The following is a 24631-nucleotide window of genomic DNA, read 5'->3' on the forward strand; positions in this document are numbered from 1 at the left end:
AGAAAGATATTTGTTCTTGGAGTAAAAAGGTGGGTACTGCGTTTATTACTGTGGCAGAACTTGTGAAACAATAACACAATAATCCACATTTAGCGTCTTGAGATTTTCGCATGTTTCCTAAAAACCATGGATGGCTTTTCATGGAACAGACTGCAGCTATAATGATGAAATCCGTACAGTAGTGAGGACCTGGTTGCAGAAAAGACTGTTTTGTGGAGATTTCATGAAAGTTGTTTATCGTTAGCAAAAGTATATCTGCCAGCTATCTAGAAAGGAGTGCAATTAAAAAGGAAATTATAAAGGAAACTTTATTTACTAAAATGTTCCCACCCAGTTACTGTAGATTTCCTGCCTATAATATTTGACGCGATGTAGTGCTTTTATCCCGTAACTAGCATAGTACCTTTAACGTTTTTCTGGAACTTTAAGTCTGTATCATTAGTTTTACCTTCTAAAAGCTTAAACTGTCCTGCGCACATTGTGCACATAAAATAATGCAGTATATGTGTAGCAAATGTTAGAAACCACATATATTGATAGTACCTGTCTGCGGAAATTCATTAACCGAAATAAAGTTTAGTAAAATATGCTTGATTTATCAAATTATTATTTACATCATTATCATTCTAGGATCTTACAGATAGTTCTGGGATCGTATTCATGGCATCTGGAAAATTGGAAGAGCTGAAGGGCGCACTGAAACTTTCGTATTGGACTGTAGTGTTTCTGTTTGTAACACATTGTCCTGACGTAATGGCTAAACAGTGGCATGTGGAACAACACACAATTGTTTTAGATTTTCGGAAATAAGCATTGCTTACCATAATCATGAACTGGTGACAGAAAACGACCTAAAAATAATGTGCCACTGCCTGGCTTGCGTAACTGCTCAAACTATGGGTTTGAATGGAAAATTAAACAAAATGCAAATTTTACACCAGTATTCCCAAGCTGTTGTTCAACTTCCACAATGAAACGGTGCTATCATCCCATGAAAATATTCCTCAAACGTAAACCTTGTTATTCTTGGTACTATCTTCCCAAACTCTCCTATATTTACACTGATGAACTACAGCATTGTGACCTTTTGCTTAGTAGCGTTAGTCCATCTTCAGACCGCAATAAAATAGCGATTCCGCTTCGCATGGATTCAACATGTCCTTGGTTTCTGGGTGTATATGGCAGCAGATGTCGAGATTTACGAGGGCGTTCGATAAGTAATGCAACAGATTTTGTTCAGCCAGCTTCGGTTAGAAAAATGCGGAAACTGTTGTGGGACATCGTGCAATATTTCCGCTTCAGCCCATACAGTTTCACGAAATTCCGATAGGTGGCGACCCTGGCGTCTGTAACGGAGGTGCATTCCAAGCAGCGGGGTCATGAGCTTCTTTTGGCGGAAAACCAGTGAATCCCATATATTCAAGGCGCTTGCAGAATATCTACGAAGACATAGTAGTGAACAAAAGCATGGTGAGTCGTTGAGCAAGGCGTCTGTCATCATAGCAACAAGGTCGCGCAAATCTGTTAGATATCCCGCGCGCCGGCCGGCTGCACACAGCTCTCTCCCCTGCAATGTTGGAACGTGCAGACACACACTCACTCACAGTGATCGGCAGATCAGTCAAAAACCTTGCTGCACTTTCTGTTGGTGTTATTAATAAACTCGTCCACCAGTTGGAGCACTCAAAGGTTTGTGGACGCTGGGTTCCTCGCATCCCAACAGAAGACGATAAAAAGCAACATAGGACCATCTGTTCGGAGTTGCTTGCGCGTTACGAGGCTCAACGTGCCAATTTTTTGTCGAACGTCGTCACAGGCGATGAAATGTGGGTGAATCACTTCGAAAAAGGAACAAAAAGATAAACCACGGAGTGGCACGTCCCTCTGAAGAAAAATTTCAGTGCCTCACCCTCAGCCGGTAGGTCATGCCTTCGACCTTCTGGGTCTCGGAAGGGGTTATTCTCTTTGGCATTCTCCCTCATGGTGCCCCGATGAATTCTGAAATGTATTTTGCTACTCCCTGGAGATTGCAGAAACGACTTAATCGTGCCGTTGCCACAAAAATGCGTACGAATTTCTTCTTCTCCATGAGAAAGCAAGGCCTCTCATAAGTCTTCACACCAGAGAGGAACTCACAAAACCTACATGGACTGTTCTTCTTCGTCCATTTTACAGCCCTTCCGACTTCCATCTGTTCGGCCCAATGAAGGATGCCCTTCGTGGTATGCAGTACGAGGATGATGGGAGGTTATTGATGCAGCAAGACGTTGGCTCAGATGTCTATCAGTAGAGTGGTACCACGCGGGCATACAAGCCCTTTGAGTAAGGCCATCCCATTGAAGGGAAATTATTTGAAAAACGGCGTTTTGTAGCGAAAAGAGTGGCGAATAGACATGTATTGAAATCCTGTGTTAAACTAACCTGCTTTCAGAAAAAAGTGTTGTATTATTTATTGAACTTCCCTCGTAGATGTAGATGTCTACGCACAGTTCACGCAATTCTCGTAAATCGTAAGCCTGTGACTTACGGGTGGAGGAGCTGGCGCACGATAGTCTGAAATGTTTCGTCAGGTTCGGATCAGGCGAACTGGCTGGAGAAGAGATCAGGGTAGCAAGATTCTGGCCTTCTGACGGATAGTCACCCGGCTAGAAGATGCCATTCCCATCGGGGAAGACGTAAAGTGTGTAGCGACGCAGGTGATCTCGAATAAAATACTCGTGGTCCATAGTTGTCATGGCGCCTTCCATTGTTACCACAGGCCTTCATGTAAACCTCGATGAATGCTCCCGATAGTACAACACTGCCCCACCAGCCTGCACCCATGGTGCGATGCATGTTTAGAGCAGCCTCCAAAAAAATGGCTCTGAGCACTATGGGACTTAACTGCTGAGGTCATCAGTCCCCTAGAACTTAGAACTACTTAAATCTAACCAACCTAAGGACATCACACACATCCATGCCAGAGGCAGGATTCGAACCTGCGACCGTAGAGGTCGCGCGGTTCCAGACTGTAGCGCCTAGAACCGCTCGGCCACCCCGGCCGGCCAGAGCAGCCTCCCACCTGGATGATTGGGTACCTGGACTCAACCGTCGACCTGGTGTAAGAAGTGATTCATCAAACCAGGCGAAATATTTCCATTCAGCCACGGTCCAATCTCGATGACCATGAGCCCAGTACACTCGTAACTGATGATGTCGTTAAGGCAACATGGGAGCACGTAGGGTCGTCTGCTGTGAAGACCCTATTAAAAGAACCTGCACAGAATGATCATCTCCGAAACACTTGGACATGCACCAGCACCTTCGACAGTTAAGAGATGGCCACCTATCATGCTCTATGAGCCAGGCAGGCCTTCAACTTCCACATTCCATGACGAGGGGTGGGTGTCCAAGACCTAGTCGCCTAATCTTGGTGTCACTGTCCTTTAGTTACTTCCCATAGATGCTGTAGACAGCAGTACATGAACAACCGACCAGCTTCACTGTTTCCGAGATGCTAGTCTTCAGGGGCTAGGTCACAAAAATTTTCCCTTTGTCAGAGTTGCTCAGTGGATTTCCCCACTTCCGTCAACCAAATGGTTAGAACGATTCCTTATTCGCCTCTGCTCCACTTCTGCAGCATGTTTGACTATTATAGGTATAAGCGAAAGGACTAAAGAATTAAACAAGCAAATAATAGTAATACACACCCCTGGACAGCCACGCGTGTTAACGCGACCACATCCAGCACGGAAAGTGAATTGGTCTCTTTCGTATAAGTTAATTTCCCAGATTATATGGTAGCATAAAGTCTCAAATCAAAGTATCGACCCCAAAGGCGGCAAAAAAGAGGAAGTAAAACTTTTCTCATTTGTAATTTAAATTATTGTAAATGCTGATTATTTTTATCTCAAATGAAGTGATATTCCTCTACTTTAATAGTCTGAATAAAAATTAGCTAATGACCAAAAGGTCATACTTGGTTAACGGTGTCGAATGACTGTGTAAGTATTTAATGTTCATAGAGAAAGTCAATTAAAATTAGACTTTTTAATAATAAAATGATCAACTATATAACACTTCAGGTGCTCGGTCGTTGAGTCACGAAACAAGTCACTTCCAACTTAAACGGCCAGAAATGGATTGATTTATTTAAAGTAGCAAAACAGAGAGGCTTGTCAGAATAAAACAAATTAATCTGCCAGGAAGTTTCATATCAGCGCACACTCCGCTGCGGAGTAAAAATCTCGTTCTAGAATAAAACAAGTTAACAATGCAACATTCGAACAATTACTTTTATCAAAAAAGATAGACGTGATACAACACACATCGTGTCACAACCAGAACAAGAAGTATCCCATATTTCTCACATATCGCAGAACAACCATTGATATATATCAGTGTGTTAAAGATATCTGCTTTTGCGAGACTTTTTGCGAGACGCAGGAACATTTTAGCTAAAACTACATTTGTGGTTGTTACTTGGCAGTCCACATGCAGGAATATCATTTGACATTGTTACTATTATGTATCTTCAGGGTTATTTAATTGGTCACAACAGTTCACCTTTGCGTCTTTACCAAAAGACGTGTAATAGGAGATATGCTGACCCGCAGGTCGAATCTGCCTGGTGGATTAACGAAGAGAGATCGGCGTGGTTGACAGCCTAAATACGGTTTTCAAGCGGTTTGTCATATCCGACAGGATTTTTACCGGGTTGGTTCCCATGCTCCACCTCAGATACACGCTACGCAAACATCTAGAACACCTCACACTTGCACGCAGTGCTTACGCCGTACGAAGACAGATTGGGTACACTGCTGGGTGTATAAGAGACTAAAGACCTTAACTGCTTGATCTCCTTAAAAACCTACTCAGAATCGGAATCCTATTAAAAATAGGCTCGGAAATGGTTGATTTCCGTGATGCGATGTACGCCCAAGTGTAGGCGTGCTAATCTTACAATATTCTTAATGCCTAGGGCTACATCTATTTCGAAACACCGAAAACCAGGCGTAAAGAACAAATTGCTAAACTGCCTTCGACTGATTTTATCATTTCGAATACCTTAGTTCTGGTAAAAGCGTTTCGACAACAATTATGTCGATCGTGGTTTGCCAATATCATTGCCTCCTTGGTCCCCCGACTGGAACCTGTTGGACTACTTTGTGTTCTGTTGTTTAAAGGCTTTCATATATCCCAGCGCTGTTCACAGTGTTGATGAACGTGTACCGGCATCAAAGATGAGACGTGATGAAGTCTGGCCTCACATGAATGGTGACCACGTGGAACATTTCTCGTAATATTTGTTCTCAAGAGCGTAATTGTAGTATAGATCGTCGGGGCTCTTTTATAAGTTGTTCATGTACTCAGTCGTAACACGTCGTATCCGGAAGGCCATTGGTTTCAGGATCTATCTTTGCTAGAATTATTTGCTTGTTTCGAGCTCTACTCGCCCACTTTCGTTTTGATCTACCTGGGTGTGTTGAAAAGTAATGCGTCCGAATTTTTAATATGAAATCTCTTAAACGCTTTCAAATAAAACAAAAGTCATTGACATTCTAAATCTTTATTCTTCATGCCAACAGGTTTATTTCCCAACACAGTCACCCTGACGAATACATTTCTACCAATGAGAGATGTTGATGCCGTCACTGTAGAATATTTTACTTTGTTGACGGAGCCACAGCCTCACCTCTGCTTGTACTGCTTCATCACTATAAAAGTCGTCAAACGTGTTTTTGAAGTTTCGGAAGCAGATGAAAATCGAATGGCGCCAACGAGCGTGTGCTTCATGTGTGGAATGTTGTTGTTGTTGTTGTTGTTGTTGTTGTTGTTGTTGTCGTCTTCAGTCCAGAGACTGGTTTGATGCAGCTCACCATGCTACTCTATCCTGTGCAAGCTTCTTCATCCCCCAGTAATTACTGAAATCTACATCCTTCTGAATCTGCTTAGTGTATTCATCTCTTCGGGTCCCTCTACGATTTTTACCCTCCACACTGCCCTCCAATGCTAAATTTGTGCTCCCCTGATGCCTCAGAACATGTCCTACCAACCGACTCTTTCTTCTAGTCAAGCTGAGCCGCAAATTTCTCTTCTCCCTAACTCTATTCAATACCTCATTAGTTACGTGGTTTACCCATCTAATCTTCAGCATTCTTCTGTAGCACCACATTTCTAAAGATTCTATTCTCTTCTTGTCCAAACTAGTTATTGTCCATGTTTCACTTCCATACATGGCTGCACTCCATACAAATACTTTCAGAAACGACTTCCTGACACTACTGGCCGTTAAAACTGGTACAACAAGAAGAAATGCAGATGATAAATGGGTATTCATTGGACAAATATATTATACTAGAACTAACATTTGATTGCGTTTTCAAGCATTTTGGGTGCATAGATCCTGAGAAATCAGTACCCAGAACAACCACCTCTGGCCGTAATAACGGCCTTGATATGCCTGGGCATTGAGTCAAACAGAGCTAGGATGGCGTGTACAGGTACAGCTGCCCATGCAGCTTCAATACAATACCACAGTTCATCAAGAGTAGTGACTGGCGTATTCTACGAGCTAGTTGCTCGGCCTCCATTGACCAGACGTTTTCAATTGGTGAGAGATCTGGAGAATGTGCTGGCCAAGGCAACAGTCGAACATTTTCTGTATCCAGAAAGGCGCGTACAGGACCTGCAACATGCGGTCGTGCATTATCCTGCTGAAATGTAGGGTTTCGCAGGGATCAAATGCAGGGTAGAGCCACGGTTCGTAACACATATGGAATGTAACGTCCACTGTTCAAAGTGCCGTCAATGCGAACAAGAGGTGACCAAGACGTGTAACCAATGGCACCCCATACCATCACGCCGGGTGATATGCCAGTATGGCGATGACGAATACACGCTTCCAATGTGCGTTCACCGCGATGTCGCCAAACACGGATGCGACCATCATGATGCTGTAAACAGAACCTGAATTCATCCGAAAAAATGACCTTTTGCCATTCGTGTACCCACGTTCGTCGTTGAGTACACCATCGCAGGCGCTCCTGTCTGTGATGCAGCATCAAGGGTAACCGCAGCCATGATCTCAGAGCTGATAGTCCATGCTGCTGCAAACGTCGTCGAACTGTTAGTGCAGACGGTTGTTGTTTTGCAAACCGTTAGAGCCATGCGGATAAGATGACTGTCATCTCGACTGCTAGTGATACGAGGCCGTTGGGACCCAGCACGGCGTTCCGTATTACCCTCCTGAACCCACCGATTCCATATTCTGCTAACAGTCATTGGATCTCGACCAACGCGAGCAGCAGTGTCGCGATACGATAAACCGCAATCGCGATAGGCTACAATCCAACCTTTATCAAAGTCGGAAACGTGATGGTACGCATTTCTCCTCCTTACACGAGGCATCACAATAACGTTTCACCAGGCAACGCCGGTCAACTGCTGTTCGTGTATGAGAAATCGGTTGGAAATTTTGCTCATGTTAGCACACTGTAGGTGTCGCCACCGGCGCCAACATTGCGTGAATGCTCTGAAAGCTAATCATTTGCATATCACAGCATCTTTTTCCTGTCGGTTAAATTTCGCGTCTTTAGCACGTCATGTTCGTGGTGTAGCAACTTTAATGGCCAGTAGAGTATAACTAAAAAACTCCATCGCACGAGTAAGTAGTGTTACTGCTACAGAAGCATTCGTAATTAAGCAATGGCGTTTAGTGCCCAAACATGGAGCAAAACACTGAGTGAGCGTATGGCATCGTTGGCTGGGAGACCTCATCCGGGCGAGTTCTGCCGCCAAGTCCAAGTCTTATTTTATGCGATGCCACATTTGACGACTTGCATGCCGGTGATAAGGATGAAATGATGATGACAAAACAACAGCCAGTCCAAGAGCGCGGAAAATCTCCAACCCGACCGGCAATCGAACCCGGGCCCGCTTGCAAGGGAGGCGAGCACGTTACCACCCAGCTAAGCAGCTGGACTAGCAAAGCACTAATTCTTACCGAGTACGAAAGTCCTTTGGAGTAATTAGAACATTGGAACCTGTTGTTGTTGTTGTTGTTGTTGTTGTTGTCTTCAGTCTGAAGACTGGTTAGATCAGGGCCGGCCAAACGCTGCACAGTGTGCAGACGTGCGGAAGTGCTGCACATGTGCGCACGTGTGCGACAAGGAGCGACAGCGACATCTGTTATTAGACATGTGTCCTAAATGGACGGCGGCGGCTCCACTTCCTGGTTATGTGGTACAAGGAAGAGGAAAATTGGTCATGAAACGGATTGTTTCAATGTATACTTACATTTAGGTTTTTTTTATGTGTGAAGGGCTACGCTCAGCTGAAGTCGATAAAACATTCATCAACTGTCGGTTATTATGCAGATTTCAGACGGAATTGATGAAAGATATAGCAATAATGGTATTGAAATAACAGGTGATCATCGAGAGGTCTGCGGTTATCATTATGTTCAGAGGTCAGTGAGACAGAAATTATGTGGGTGTAACTGAGGGCACCGAGAGTTAGTTATAGGAAACCTTGCATTAGTTTAATGTTGTTTGAAACCATGAATAAGGTCCGTTGAAAGTCGCTAAGTGCTCTCTTTCTTAAATACTAGCTCAAAAACATTACGCGTATTTACCTGCCGACAGTCAAGCTTGCTTAATAAAAACCCACGGTTGTTAACTGTATTACATGTCTTACTGGGTTAAACTGTTAACGTAAAAGTAGATGTCTCAATGAGTAGACTGTGACAGTATTTTAAATGTTTAACACGCGAAATACCTTCCCATGGTTGGCTTGCAAGCTGTGGAAAGAGCACTAGAATGCGCCGGTACAGAGTATCCCAGCAAGTGGATAAAGCGACATCTCTGCGTAGAAACATGCACTACATGGACGCTGACGGCTGCGGCGTGCACGCCGTGACCCGGAAGTTGCACATGTGCAGGAGCACCGCACGCGTGCAGAATTTCTGGCCGGCCCTGGGTTAGATGCAGCTCTCCATGCTACTCTAACCTGTGCGAGCCTCTTTATCTACGAATTACTGGTGCAACATACATCCTTCTGAATCTGCTAATTGTATTCATCCCTTGATCTCCCTCTACGATTTTTACCGCCCGCGCTTCACTCCAATACTAAATTGGTGATCCCTTGATCTCTCGGAATGTGTCCTATTAACCGAGTCCTTCTTTTGGTCAATTTGTGTCACAGATTCCTTGTCTCCCCAGTTGTGTTCCTCATTAGCTACATGATCAACCAATCTAATATTCAGCATTCTTCTGTAGCCCCACATTTCAAAATCTTCTATTCTCTTCTTGTCTAAACTGTTTCTCGTCCAGGTTTCACTTCCATACATAGCTACTCTCCATACAAATACTTTCAGAAGAGACATCCTGACACACAAATCTATACTCGATGTTAACAAGTTTCTCTTCTTCGGAAACGCTTTCCTTGTCATCGCCAGTTTACATTTCATATCCTCTCTAGTTCAACCATCATCAGTTATTTTGCTCCCTAAATAGCAAAACTCATCTACTACTTAAGTGTCTCGTTTCCTAATATAATTCCCTCAACATCACCGCCGGCTGGTGTGGCTGTGCGGTTCTAAGCGCGTCAGTTTGGAACCGCGTGACCGCTACGGTCGCAGGTTCGAATCTTGTCTTAAGTAGTTCTCAGTTCTAGGGGACTGATGACATCAGTAGTTAAGTCCCATAGTGCTCAGAGCCATTTTTGAACCTCAACATCACCCGATTTAATTCGACTACATTCCATTATCCTTGTTTTGCGTTTGTTAATCATCATCTTATATCCCCCTTTGAAGACACTGTCCATTTCGTTCTACTGCTCTTTCAAGCCCTTTGCTGTCTCTGACAGACTCAGAATGTCATCGGCAAGCCTCAGTTTTCGTTTCTTCTCCATGAACTTTAATTGGTACTCCAATTATTTTCTTATGTTTCCTATCCCGGAGGAGGTTCGAGTCCTCCCTCGGCCATGGAAGTGTGTGTTTGTCCTTAGGTTAATTTGGGTTAAGTAGTGTGTAAGCTTAGGGACTGATGATCTTAGCAGTTAAGTCCCATAAGATTTCACACACATTTGAACATTTTGCTTCGTAACACAGCTTGCTAAATGTACATATTGAATAACATCAGGGACAGGTTACAAACCTGTCTGACCCCCTTTTCAATCACTGCTTTCCTTTCATGCCCCTGTCCGAAGCTCGTGGTCTGTTGGCAAGTGTTGCTGCCTCTGTATCACGGGGGCCCGGGTTCGATTCCCGTCCAGATTGGGGATTTTCTCTGCCCGGGAACTGGGTGTTTGTATTGCCCTCATGATTTCATCATCATGATCATCATAATTCGTGACAATGGCTAGGCTGGACTGTGAAAGAACTTGGACTGTGTAAAAATTGCGACTTCGTCTGGGCGCTGATGGCCGCGCAGTTGAGCGCCCCACAAACCAATCATCATCATCATTTCATGCCCCTAAACTCTTGAAACTGCCGTCTGGTTTCTGCACAAGTTGTAAATAGCCTTTATCCCCCTTTATTTTACCCCTGCTACCTTCAGAATTTCAAAGAGTGTGTTCAGTCAACATTGTCAAAAGCTTTCTCTAAGTCTACAGATGATATAAATGTAGATTTGCTTTTCCTTAATCTGTCTTCTAAGATAAGTCGTAGGGTCAGTATTTCGTAGCTTGGAAATAGGAGTCTCGCGTCAGTGGCTGTTTCCACGACATAATGGAACTAACTACGAAAGGTAGGTATTCAGTGCAGTGAAGTCGTAGTTGGTCTTCCAAAAGACATTATAATCCACGGGAAACGGATAGATACATATCTTCTATAATCAGACTTTTGTGAAAAGAGCCAGAGCGCACAATTGGAACAGCAGCAGCGACCTTCACCACTCGAATCGCGTTTTACATATGTTTCAGTCTGGCGCATCATACAAACACGTGACACAGTCAGAAGAACCTTCTGAAGACACATTCAGACGGACCGCGCGTAAGGTCGAGCAACCCACGTTACGCTACTCTCCTGCACAGCAGCTGGGTAACAGTCCGCCCCCCCTCCCCCACACCCCAGAAGACGACACAGATCCGTCCCACTTCATACTATGATGTCTACACAAAAACGATTGCCGGAAAAGACCCCCTAAAATGGAGATTCCACAGCCGAAAAACAATAAAACCCTAATAAGTCAGAACAACATCATACTGTTTAATAGCACGTTATCTGCATGAAACGTACATAAATCAGACACATGAAACATTCACCTATGTAAATTAATACATTGTGCGAAAAAGTATCTCTTTTTGAAAACCCCATAATTGCCTTCCACTGCGACACACAAGATCGAAATTTGGCTCAAAGGTGCCTACAACCTTCTTCTGTACTTGTCCAAAAGCGCGGCACCCTGCGACGTTTCAATCAGGCGCAGCGGAGCTTCAAACACCAAGGTGGCGACACATGCCAAATGAAGGCCACAGCACAGAGGTTTAAGATGGCTTGTGATGTCACACTGGGACCAATTTTCAGCACTACTGTGCGCACACCACCGCGGACGTGTCACGCAGTGGAATGCTCGTCACACCATTTCTCACTCACATTTCTTCCCTTCTTTCGATGATGATGATGATGATGATGATGATGATGATGATGATGATGATGATGATGATGATGATGATGATGTTGTTGTTGTTGTTGTTGTTGTTGTTGTTGTTTAGTTTGGGGGGGGGGCGGCTCAACTGCGCGGTTATCAGCGCCCGTACAAATTCCCAGCCTTTGCTCAGTCCAATCTCGCCATTTTCATGAATGATGATGAAATTATGAGGACAACACAAACACCCAGACATCTCGAGGCAGGTGAAAATCCCTGACCCCCACCGGGAATCGAACCCAGGACGCCGTGCTCGGGAAGCGAGAACGCGACCGCGACCGCGAGACCACGAGCTGCGGACCCCCTTCTTTCGACACCACTCTGACTGAGGTTAGAACCGCAACACTCAGCACTGAAATCACGTGATTTTCTTACGGGTGGCCGAAGAAACATTTCAAACTGCTGCTCAGAAGCGATGCGAAAAGCCCTCAGGATGTGGCACAAAGGGCGTCAATGAAACGACCCCTTTCCTCGTAGCGTTGATTCCCATGTTCTTGACAACTTTCGACACTGCTGACATCCCCCCCCCCCCCGACCAATCAACCTCTCTCTGACCCATTTGCAGTGTAGTATGACAAAATTTGAACTTGATCTGAAGCAGCAAATTGTGCTTAAGCTTTTTGAGCCCTCCTGTTTGGCTCTTGGAAATGTGTCCTTCCAAGACCCCCCACTTCGACAACACCTTCGATGTCCGTTCTAGTATAATATATTTGTCCAATGAATACCCGTTTATCGTCTGCATGTAGCAATTTTAATGGCCAGTAGTGTATATGTGTATACCACGCCCCCTGTGACTAAACACGACTAGCACTTCATAAACCTGCCAAGGTCTTCTATAATTCTTGCTACGCAAAAAAGGGCTGATACTGTGGGGCATGTTCAAATTTTAATTTAAAAATTGCGGATTCATACTAAGGCCATTTACAAGCAAATTTTACGGTTAGTTAAGAATGTGAATTTATACGTTTTACTTTACTGAGAAATGAAAAAGCTTTCCGAAACTCCGTAATTGTCTCCGATTGCGGCGCGTAAGTTTGAAATTTGGCTTAATGCCTTTCAGTCTTCCTCTGTAACAGTCCTAAAGCTTCGTTGAGTGCGCTAAAAAATTTACCTGTGACAGACCTATTCGGCTGAGTGGTGCCTTGCGGCTGCTGTAGCGCCTGAGACTACGCGATCCCTTAAACCACCTCTTAGATTCCATATTCGTGCATGCAGGTGCTAGAGCAGCGATGGAGAGAAACTCAGATGAATAGATGTCGGCGTCTACATTTGTAAACTGCTCAAAAAAGTGCGCAGTTGGCACCAACGATGTTGTCGACCTGGGGGTTCTTAGAGGGTCACTCTACAGCTGCATCTGTGAACATTGCCCCAATCGGCGAGAAAACCACAAGAGGGTGTGAAACAGGAAGGCTGAGAAAGCGGAAACACCTTTTGCTGCTTCTGATAACGTTCAACTTTCGTCAAATGGTTTATAACTGTGTGTAAAGGTTTCACACTTTATACCAGAGTAAAAATTGCTGTCTCACTGCACTCCAGAGGGGTTAGATCACGATGTCCTTAGAGTACAGTTGAATCATTCGGAGGAGGGGGCAGCAGCAGCGTGAAATGTCAAGAATCAACGCCCCAAGGGAAGACGTGGTTTCATTGACGTCCTTCAGTCCACCTCCTGAGGGCTTTCCGTGTAAATTCTGAGAGGTGGTGTGCGTGTGCGTGAGAGAGAAGTGTTTTCGTCAGCCACACGTAAGAAAACCGTGTGTCTTCAACGCTGGGTGTCGCGGTCATGATTTCCATCGGAGAGGCTTAAAAAAAATATATGAGGAGATGAAATGGCGGTAAGCGGGGGAGGGGAGGGGGACAGGCGTCAACCTTCCCACCGTATGACACGTGCGCTATTGCGTTGGGCAGAATAGTGGTGCCAATGTGACATGATTAACCCACCTTACACCTGTCATGGACTTCCAAGTTGTGGTCCGTTTTCCACAGGTGTCGCCACCTTGCTGTTTGAAGCATCGACGAGCCCGAGGGTGAGGTCTCAGTACGCCACGCTTTAGGACTGTTACAGGGGAAGACTGAAAGGCATTAAGCCAAATTTCAAACTTACGCGCCGCAATCGGAGACAATTACGGAGTTTCGGAAAGCTTTTTCATTTCTCAGGGTACCGTACATCAGTAAAGTAAAACGTATAAATTCACATTCTTAACTAACCGTAAAATTTGCTTGTAAATGGCCTTAGTATGAATCCGCAATTTTTAAATTAAAATTTGAACATGCCCCACAGTATCAATCCTTTTTTGCGTAGCAAGAATTACAGAAGACCTTGGCAGGTTTATGAAGTGCTAGTCGTGTTTAGTCACAGGGGGCATGGTATACACATATACACTACTGGCCATTAAAATTGCTACATGCGGACGATAAACGGGTATTCATTGGACAAATATATTATACTAGAACGGACATGTGATTACATTTTCATGCAATTTCGGTGCATAGACCCTGAGAAATCAGTACCCAGAACAACCATCTCTTGCCATAATAACGGCCTTCATACGCCTGGGCATTGAGTCAAACAGAGCTAGGATGGCGTGCACAGGTACAGCTGCCCATGCAGCTTCAACACAATACTACAGTTCATCAAGAGTAGTGACTGGCGTATTGTGACGAGCCAGTTGCTCGGCCACCATTGACCAGACGTTTCCAATTAGTGAGAGATCTAGAGAAAGTGCTGGCCAGGGCAACAGTAGAACATTTTCTGTATCCAGAAAGGCCCGTACAGGACCTGCAACATGCGGTCGTGCTTTATCCTGCTGAAATGTAGGGTTTCGCAGGGATCGAATGAAGGGTAGAGCCACGGGTCGTAACACATCTGAAATGTAGCGCCCACTGTTCAAAGTGCAGTCAATGCGAACAAGAGGTGTCCGAGGCGTGTAACCAGTGGTACCCCATACCATCACGCCGGGTGATACGCCAGTATGGCGATGACGAATACACGCTTCCAATGTGCGTTCAACGCGATATCGCCAAACGCGGATGCGACCATCATGATGTTGTAAACAGGACCTGGATTCATCCGAAAAAAATGACGGTTTGCCATTCGTGCACCCAGGTTCGTCGTTGAGTACACCATCGCAGGCGCTCCTGTCTGTGATGCAGCATCAAGGGTAACCGCAGCCATGGTCTCGGAGCTGATAGTCCATGCTGCTGCAAACGTCGTCGAACTGTTCCTGCAGATGGTTGTCGTCTTACAAACGTCCCCATCTGTTGACTCAGGGATCGAGAGGTGGCTGCACGATCCGTTACAGCCATGCGGATAAGATGCCTGTCACCTCGACTTCTAGTGATACGAGGCCGTTGGGATCCAGCACGGCATTCCGTATTACCCACCTGAAACCACCGATTCCATATTCTGCTAACAGTCATTGGATCTCGACCAACGCGAGCAGTAGTGTCGCGATACGATAAACCGCAATCGCGGTAGGCTACAATTCGACCTTTATCAAAGTCGGAAACGTGATGGTACGCATTTCTCCTCCTTACATGAGGCATCACAACAACGTTTCACCAGGCAACGCCGGTCAACTGCTATTTGTGTATGAGAAATCGATTGGAATCTTTCCTCATGTCAGCACGTTGTAGGTGTCGCCACCGGCGCCAACCTTCTGTGAATGCTCTGAGAAGCTAATCATTTGCGTATCACAGCATCTTCTTCCTGTCGATAAACGGTTAAATTTCGCGCCTGTAGCACGTCATGTCATCTTCGCGGTGTAGCAATTTTAATGGACGTGTAAAACAGTTGTTGCAGAACAACGCATTGATAACTTAATCATTCCATCTTACACGCAATGAAAATGCGCCCATCCAAAGGTTGGTAAGGTACGATGTTGTGCAACAAACAGCAACGCGCGGTAGGTGGAGCTCGCTGAGCCAGCGAGAGGTGTGCATCGTTGAATATTTAGTGCGCAAAGAGCTTAAGCCGGCACTCGAGCGCTAAAACTTCCCCCGGGCTTGCATCAATATTCAGCGGCCTACTGCCGCTAGAGAAATCAGCATATTGTGTTCTGGTTTCCATTGGCCATCGCGGATTAGGCGCGCTTGTAAAAAGTCAGTAGATGTAAGGCGAAGACCTGGCTCATGACACAGACCCGTTCTCGCATTAGTTCAATCACGCGAAGAGCAGAATAAAGCCTAGTTTACATGAATACAGCGTGTTTCGAAACTCGCTTCTCGAAACTAGCGTTGTTACATTATCTTTCCCAGTGACACGCTTTCCATAATTCTACATCCGTTGGTTTCTTTTTTCCTGTTCCGAAGCAACAGAAAAAACGGGTAAGAAAATAATAACCAGTAGAGTTAAAATTATGGAAAGCATGTGACCGGCAAACGCGCTGGGACAATGTCGCAAAGGGTTTTAGGGTACCATGGTATATTTCCAAACATCAAGAAAAGGCTATTTATGAGCGATGTATATCCTCTAAAGGCATGATTCATAACCTGACAGGCTATGGAGCATACCATGAATATTTGTACATGATAAAGAATATGAGAAAAATATGTGTGCATCTGGCGGTATTAGTACAGCAGACTTTATTGTTATAGCGTCCAACCTACCTAAATTTGCAGACTGAAATAACGCTTTGGTACAGTAAGTGACACTGTTAGAAACAAAGACGAAAAGCACCAGGTGAACGAGATACCAAATAAGATACATGGGAGAAATCTTAGAATATATATAGTCTAACCAAATGTGGTAATATTGTAATGAGTAATGCGAGTAAATCAATGTTACCGAGGATTCACCAACCTCTGGGTTAACTGCTGCGTAGAGAACAACCAGAAGCAGTGGATATGTGACTAACAATGTGGCAGCTACGACAGGATCGGCAGAATGAATGTGAAGTTATAGGTGACTTACGTTGGTCTCCCAACAATAGCTGGGACCTGGGGTTTGTGTTGTGAACCAGTTAGGCTCCATTGATTGACTCCACTGAGACAGTGGCGCTAACTCACCCGTGACCCCATCTCAGGGCTAACGTGCTGTAGGTTCGGGATTATGTGTGGATGGTACGGATTTCCTGCGACTCGGTTGTAGAGATACACGTACTGTCCGCAGCGATTGGGAACTCAGTCGCACAGAAGTAATGGTAGCATGAGTCACGCATGCAGAATTTAGCAGCAGAGGTTTCCTGAGGAATATATTTTCCTTATCCCGATGTTTCCCAGTGGTTAATATTGGAAACTGACAATAAGCCATCTGCTGCGATTGAAGTGTAGCTGATTAACAAACGCAGTATCATGGTTTAAGAGTTTGGGGTGTTCCCTTTGCATTTATTATTTTACAAATTTTCTATTTTCTTTGTAATTTTACTAATTACTAAAAATGCTTAAACTACATATCTTCAAGTGAATGTTAATAACAGTTGCATGTAACTTTTTATAGCTACGTGAAAATACGAGCCGAATCGAATTCTAGGTGGTGGGTGTCGAAATTGTAAGCAATACTAAATAAAGAAAACCAGAGTTGCAAAGTTAGTTTCGTAAATGGCCGTCTACTCGGTGCCATTAGTATGCACCGAAGCACCATTTTCATTGCTGAAATGAAAGTCGTGGCCTTTACGTAGACAGTGGTGGAGTTCAGACTTACCTGCTTGAAATCAATACAAAACAGTAAGAATAAAAGTGTTTGATTTCGCGACTGGTTAGAGAGAGAATGTCAGCTCGGGTGATCGGTTGCGAAATTTACGTAGGTTCCTCCAGAATTTAATTCAACCACCTAAGAATGACGTCAGAACAATTCACGGACCTTGAGAATTCTGTGCGTTCGAGATGCTGATGCGTCAACCATTATCGTCAAAACTGAAACTGGAGATCACAGTTCTTTTTAATGAGTGATCTTTTTTTCATTCTTCACCCTATAGTACCCGTATCGCTTTCCAACATCCAGAGTTGCCAAATTTGTAACGAATGTTTATGGTTCCACCTATTTAGTACATCTCTTAGCTAAAACTTTCGGACATAAAGTTTTTCGCTTTGTACATGTTAAATATTCTGTTTGCACCGTTAAGTCAATCTCTTCAGGATGGCATTATATTGGAAAAACAGCATTTACAAGAGCTACCAAATTCAGAAAGGAATCTTCGTTAAACTTAGATGTCTTGTTTCTTACAAAGTTCCGAAATCGTCAATACTTAGATGTTCATATAACGAAGAACTGTCTGAAGTGCAACATGGCATAATACTTTCTTCTTGCAGAGGTAGCCACTAATGCCTCACAAGCACCAGTGCAAATCACAACTGGCCAAACACCAGCAATTTTCTCATTTCCTCACTTAATGCCGCATGTACTGAAATGTTATCTAACCTTAAGACGCGCGCAGCTGATTGTTTCATTTGTAAAAGTTAGAATGCACTGAAACAATAGTTTCGTCCCAACGACTTTCGTAACACAAACTTAGCTCCGCACTGTAGTGTCTCCGTGTGAAACAGCTTTAAAGGAGTTAAAGCAGAGGCTGTAGAGCTAAAGCAGGTGCAGAAAAATTACTAAAGGCGGCTACATACGAGCAGGTAGAACTGTACAAGTTTACGTGTCAGATAGCTATGACATCTGCTGGGCGCACACACACGTTGCAGGTACCTCATCAGTTTATCGTTTCATCATGTCTCCAACGGACGACACTCCAGCGGTACTTGATTTACATTGCTAGTTGTTAAAATTTCTGCTCCAGAAGGGATAGCAAATCACGAAATTCTACTTACTGTACGTATAAAGTGTAGTAGTAAGAGTACTTCACTAAATTTGTAAGGGATTTGGGGGGTATGCAAGGTTTGGTTACTGGAGTCGGATAGCCTCATTTTTTAGGTTAGAGTCAGGTTATAGATAGCGTTCTTGAAAGAAGTTAGGAATGAAGAGGACCATAATATATGCCATTTATATGCAACAGTTTCCAGAACGATACAATTAGTTTTTTACCAGAACATTATGGTGTTGAAAAAAGAAGATAACTTCTTGTAAACAAGAAGGTGTTAAAAATTCTGCAATCATAGTGTTCTGTGTCTCTCTGAACGCCATATAACCACAGGGATTGAAAATTTAAATATAAGGGACCACAAACTAGCATCATTTTCTTGTATAGGAGTTGCAACATACGTAAAAGTTGGACACAATGTCAAAAATATTGATACAAGCAGATTTTGCATAAATCAGAACTTTGAAGCAGGTCCTTGTGAGGTGTCACTGCGGAATACTTGCCTTGCAGTTGTAACAGTCTGCAGATATCGTGTAGGAAACTTTCACCTGTTTATGAGAAATCTAGGTGCAATATTGGGCTACTTTTCAGACAAGAAGAAAGAGTAGTTTGTGGAGATTTTAGCGTAGATCTAAAAAAAGAAACGGACAGGAAAAACTACCTGTAGTCACTATTTGGCTGTCTAAATTTTATTTCAGTGGTTAAATTTGCAATTCGTGTTGACACTAATTCATAACACTTCAATAGACAGTGTTCAGGTTGAAACTGTTAATATATACCCTGTAATTAATGGATTATCTCATCATGATGCACAAGAAATGGAAATAAATAATACGCATGACACCCCTAAGGCAGGTTCATCCAAAGCAGTGAGGCTTATTAATGAAAACAAGAAACAGTGTTTTAAAAATTATTTAAGTGGTATACGTAGAAATAAACTAATGTCAAACTAAATTTATTCCATACAAAAATTATGTCAACAACTAAAAGTAGCTTTCCTGAGCAGTTATCCAGAAAACCCATTAAAAAACGAATAAATCAAGGAAAAACTAGGGGAACTAAAATCTCGTTGCTTATCATACGCATGAGACACACTCCCCTACTTCGCGATAATACAAAACGAGGTTCGCAGGAGAGCTTCTGTAAAGTTTGGAAGGTAGGAGACGCGGTACTGGCAGAAGTAAAGCTGTGAGGACGGGGCGTGAGTCGTGCTTGGGTAGCTCAGTCTGCCTTCGGCAGTGACACAGTGCGGACCGTGTTGCCTGCCGGCCGCGCTGTGGTGCGGGCGCCTGTTTGTTTACGCCGCAGCAGCTTCGCGTGTGCGGTGTTGTGAGTCTAGAACGAGATGGCACACTCGTACAGAAAAACGACCTTGAAGTTCAGTTTTGCGAACGACTATACACGACCAAAGGCACACGAGATCGAACTTTTCTTAAGAGAAGAGGTAAAAATCGATCCACAGGAAATGGTGGGAATCAATTTATCGATCGTTTCAAGCGTCGTCTATGTCAAGCTTGTTGACGAGGCTGCTTGCGAAAGACTTCTGCAACGATCACCGAACGGGTATCGTTTCTGTCATGCCGACGGGAATGTTGGTGCGGTTACGGTCGATCACGCGGGAATGCGGATCCCCACTATACGAGTCTGCGAACTTCCGTTTGAGGTCCCGTCTGAACTTGTTACCGACGCCTTTCGACCATACGGTACAGTTCTATCCCATGTGGCCGAAAAATGGACGAGTTTTACCACGTACGCCGCTTTAAATGGGGTGAGACAAAGACGGATAGAACTGCGAAAGCACGTCCCCTCTTATTTGTACATAGGAGGTTGTCGAGCGATTATAATCTATGATGGGCAACCTCGCACTTGCTCGGGGTGCGGGAAAGAAGGTCACGTCCGCTCGGAATGCCTCCAGCGACGTTTAGTGCAAACCCCACGGGATGACGTTCAGGCACCACAACAGATGACTGTCTTACCGTTGACCTTTGTGGAAGCCCTGAGAGGCGACGTGAGGGAGATATCCGATGGGCACAGCAGCTGCCCCCTATAGAGAACATGGACACCAACGGACTGGAACTCCGACCACCGGTTCCACCACAGCAGACACAGGACACCACACAAGAGATGCAGCTGACGGCCGCTCCAGGCTCATCCGTGGTGGCTGCCAGTGCTTCCACCGAGAGCGTGATAGGCCAGGCCCAAGACGGAGGATACGCAACCCAAACAGACGATGCGGAAGCAAGGCAACGGAAACAGCGTTCGCCGAAGAGAAGAAAGAAGCGTCGACTGACTTCTGCTGACGAGGGGACAGTGGACGACAACGACAGTATCGACCTGAGACCAGTGGATTCAACAGATACCGAGATGACGGTGCAGGAATTACACAGCGACGATAACTTGAATTCTCCTTCTGATGGCCGGAAGGCAGAAGTGGAGATGACAATTGTCCAACATCAGAGCGGTGACAATGTTGCCTCCCATCCTTCGACCAGTTCCGGAAATATGCTGGGGGACTGGGCGCAAGAAATGGATCAACAGGAACAGAATGAAAATACGAACGCGACGATTGAGGATAGTCCTCGCCAGAGGCCGGGAGGGATCGGGAAATGTTGAAAACTTAGTATGGTGAGGAGCGCCGGGGCTGCAGATAGACGCTTAATGACACCGCCCTACAACTGATGAACACACGCCAGGCGTACCGCATTGCAACGGTAAACATTAATGGCATTCGGACATCGCTTAAAATTCAAATGCTGAAAGATATGTTGCGCGCTGCGGACGTGGATATTGTACTCCTACAAGAAGTGCGTTTCACATCGCCGCCAGAGTTCTACGGCTACGAGGCACATTATTCAGTGCACGATGAAAGTGGATACGGTGTGGCGATTCTCACCAGGGAAGGAATAGGACTGGAGGACGTCATGTCTCTTCCTTCGGCACGTGGCATAGCGATCACTGTCGACGGCGTTCGTTTCATCAATTTATACGCGCCATCTGGCTCCACAAAACGAAGAGAGAGGGCGACCTTTTACACCGAAGAGATAGCACCGTTGTTCGCTGGACACTATGATAACTATATAGTGGGCGGCGACTTTAATTGTGTCGTCGACAAAAAGGACCAAGTACCTCATTACGTGCCATGCATGGAACTGCGTGCGTTGATTACCGAAATGGCGCTTCTGGATACCTGGGAACTGCAGCATGGCGACAGACCGGGTTACACGTTTGTAAGGCGACGAAGTACGTACGGCGTTGTCATGGATACAGCGATACGGGATGGCGGCAGGAAGCGTGCTTAATCTACAGAAATCACGCTGCATGAATGTCGGTCGAGGATTACAACCGGGGGAGGAAAGCCCGCTCATGTTAGTTAAGACCATAAAATGTCTAGGTGTTACATTCCACACGAACGTGCAGCGGACAGCAGCGGATAACTACCGACGCATATTGAAGCTGATGCGGACAATGGTGCTGTTACAGAAATTGAGAGCGTTGGACATGATTCAGAGGGTGACCTATGTTAACGTATACCTAGCGCCGAGACTCACTCACGTAGCGCATGTCCTATCTGTAACGAGCACAATGGCATCACGGATACAAGCAACTTTCGGAAACTACGTGTGTGGGACACCTGTTTAAGATCCAATACACAACGCTTACGCTACCACATGGAGAGGGTGGACTTGGTCTAGTGAACGTATATGAAAAGGCACGGGCGTTATTCGTCAGTACGATTTTCCGACAGTGGCGCGGTCAATTTCGCAATATCTCGGGTGCGTTGGCCGATGTACTAGCGCCCACTTCAATGCTGCCCCCAGTCAATGTGGGACATATTTCACCGAAGCTGTCACATTTCACGGGTTTTTTTTTTTTGTTTTTTTTTTACCTTAGCTATGCCAGAGATTCCTTCCCAACAACACGACTACCGACCACGCGAGATGTATACCAACTCTTACTGCGCCGGTGCCCCAGGAATACCCTGAAAAAGAAGTACCCAGACAAGAACTGGCGACAGATACGGCGCGTTATACGGAACGTTTACCTGCCAACGTCGGTACGCTCATCATGGTATGTGGTGGTAAATAGGAAGTTCGCAACGAATCAACGGCGGCACGCTATTCATTTGGCAGACACTCCACTATGTTTAGGCTGCGCAACAGTGGACACTGATGAACATCGTTTAGCATGTAATGGGACGGCTCCAGTGTGGCACTTGGCACAACAGATATTGGCGTTCCTGTTACGCTCCGCCCCTCACACAATTTCGTCAGACACATTCTTTTTCCCCCAAGAATCTTATTTTCCAGTCCAAAAAACCAATGCAGTGACATGGGTACGGGGAATGGTGGTGGGCTACGTGATAACGAATCGGAAAAGGACAAAATTGAATTTTGGCATTTTCTCCTGGATGGACACACGAAGTTGCAACAGCATAAGAGATATGGGCAAGACTTCGCTAATTACTTGCGACTTACATTTACCGACCCGACGGCCAGATGGGGTGTGACGGGTGAAGAAGCCGAGATAGACATCGATCACACTTACGGACCCTTAGTTAATTTCGAGAAGACGACCCAGTCTTACACCAACGTCTGGAGAACGAGTCGATAGATGGCTCTCTTGCTCTATCGAACGTCTGGTCGTGAGCAGGTGTCGCCCCCGACACGAATTTCATTTCATTGCTACAGGAGCATGTTTCTTTTGTATCTGTACTATCCGCAATGTCTTCCTGCCTTTCATTTGAGCATTTTCAGTTTTCTTCACTTCCTTAATTAATTAATTTTCTAAAAAAATAATTTTTTTTTTTAAAAGTTGGTAGAGCATTGTCCGCGAAGGGCAAAGGTCCCGAGTTCGAGTCTCGGTCCGGCACAAAGTTTTAATCTGCCAGAAAGTTTCATATCAGCGCACACTCCGCTGTAGAGTGAAAATTTCACTCTAGTGCAAGCAATCTTTTTAATAGACGTGCTGCATATCCTAAGAGGTAAGTCAATAAAACGTAGTCTTTGGGTTGCCTATCCCACAACATTATCTGTGTGATGGTTCCAATTAAAGGTCTGCGTAATCGTATTTAGTTGAATTGGGAGCCTTTAAATTTGTGTGATTTATCTTGTAAGCAAAATGTTACGGATTTTTTTTCGTACACATGATGACCAATTTTTCTTATTCAGAGATAATTGGCAGTTTTCGAACCATACAGACATCGTGCTGTGGCATCACAGCCAGACATAAAGAATTTTTCGCCATATCAAGAGAAATAATTACTAAATGACAGTTTAGTATGCTTAAGTCAAAGGCAAAGAATACTAAATATTATTGGGTCCAACACCTACGTAATGCAACTATACTTGAACCTTGTAATTAGTGCTGAGATAAAACTCACTCAAAGATAATACTGTCAAAAAATTATAAAAGGACATGCACGAGTGTGGAAAGCTCTCTTGTTTCTTGCTCTCTTTTTATCTTATGCTCTTACTCTCTTCTTACTGGTCTTGAATGGAATTAGGTCTTGGTCGATGAGCTGTACTAATAAAAGCGAAATTTTATTTACGTGCGCGGGCTGAATATTCATTTAAGCATAAAAACAAATTGTGTATTACAACTACGTTATCCGAACATCCTTCTTCATTTTAGATAGAAAGAAAAATAGATTTCATTCAGATGGAAATTAAATGCGGAAGCGATTATTTCAGAAGTCCTTTTGTGTGTAATTACTGTTTTCATATTACATTTGTTTCTCGACGTTCGATAGTTTCTTTTAATACAGTTAGTACGAAAGTAAGCTTCACTTCCTTTCAGCATCGGGAAAATAACAAACGAATCGTTTCCAATCTAACTGTGGGCCATAGCCATTTTCCAGTTCAAAAGTGAATGGTCGTTAACAGTATTACGATCATTCTTCATTTTAAAGAAAGTAAATGAGATTAAGCAAAAGAGTGTCAGGCCCCAGTTTTCTTACAACGATACCGCCAAAGATAGTTTTCAGAAAAAAAAATGCGTAGCAGTTCATGCTCTTGAATATCTCATACAGAATATAAAGCAAATTTCACGCAATTACACGTGGTAATGTTACAGTGTCTAAATCATTTTGCACTTGGTTTTGATCTTCTGATGACTTAACAAGGCGATAAATGAGAGCCTCATCTGCAAACCATCTAAGAAGCTACTCAGATTGTATCCTAAATCGTTTATGCTGATCAAGAAGAGGAGAGGACCTCTAACACTTCCCTGGGGAACGCCAGATATCACTTCCATTTTACTTGATAA

This window comes from Schistocerca americana, chromosome 5, assembly GCF_021461395.2.
Source record: "Schistocerca americana isolate TAMUIC-IGC-003095 chromosome 5, iqSchAmer2.1, whole genome shotgun sequence".
In the NCBI taxonomy this organism is placed as follows: Eukaryota; Metazoa; Arthropoda; class Insecta; order Orthoptera; family Acrididae; genus Schistocerca; species Schistocerca americana.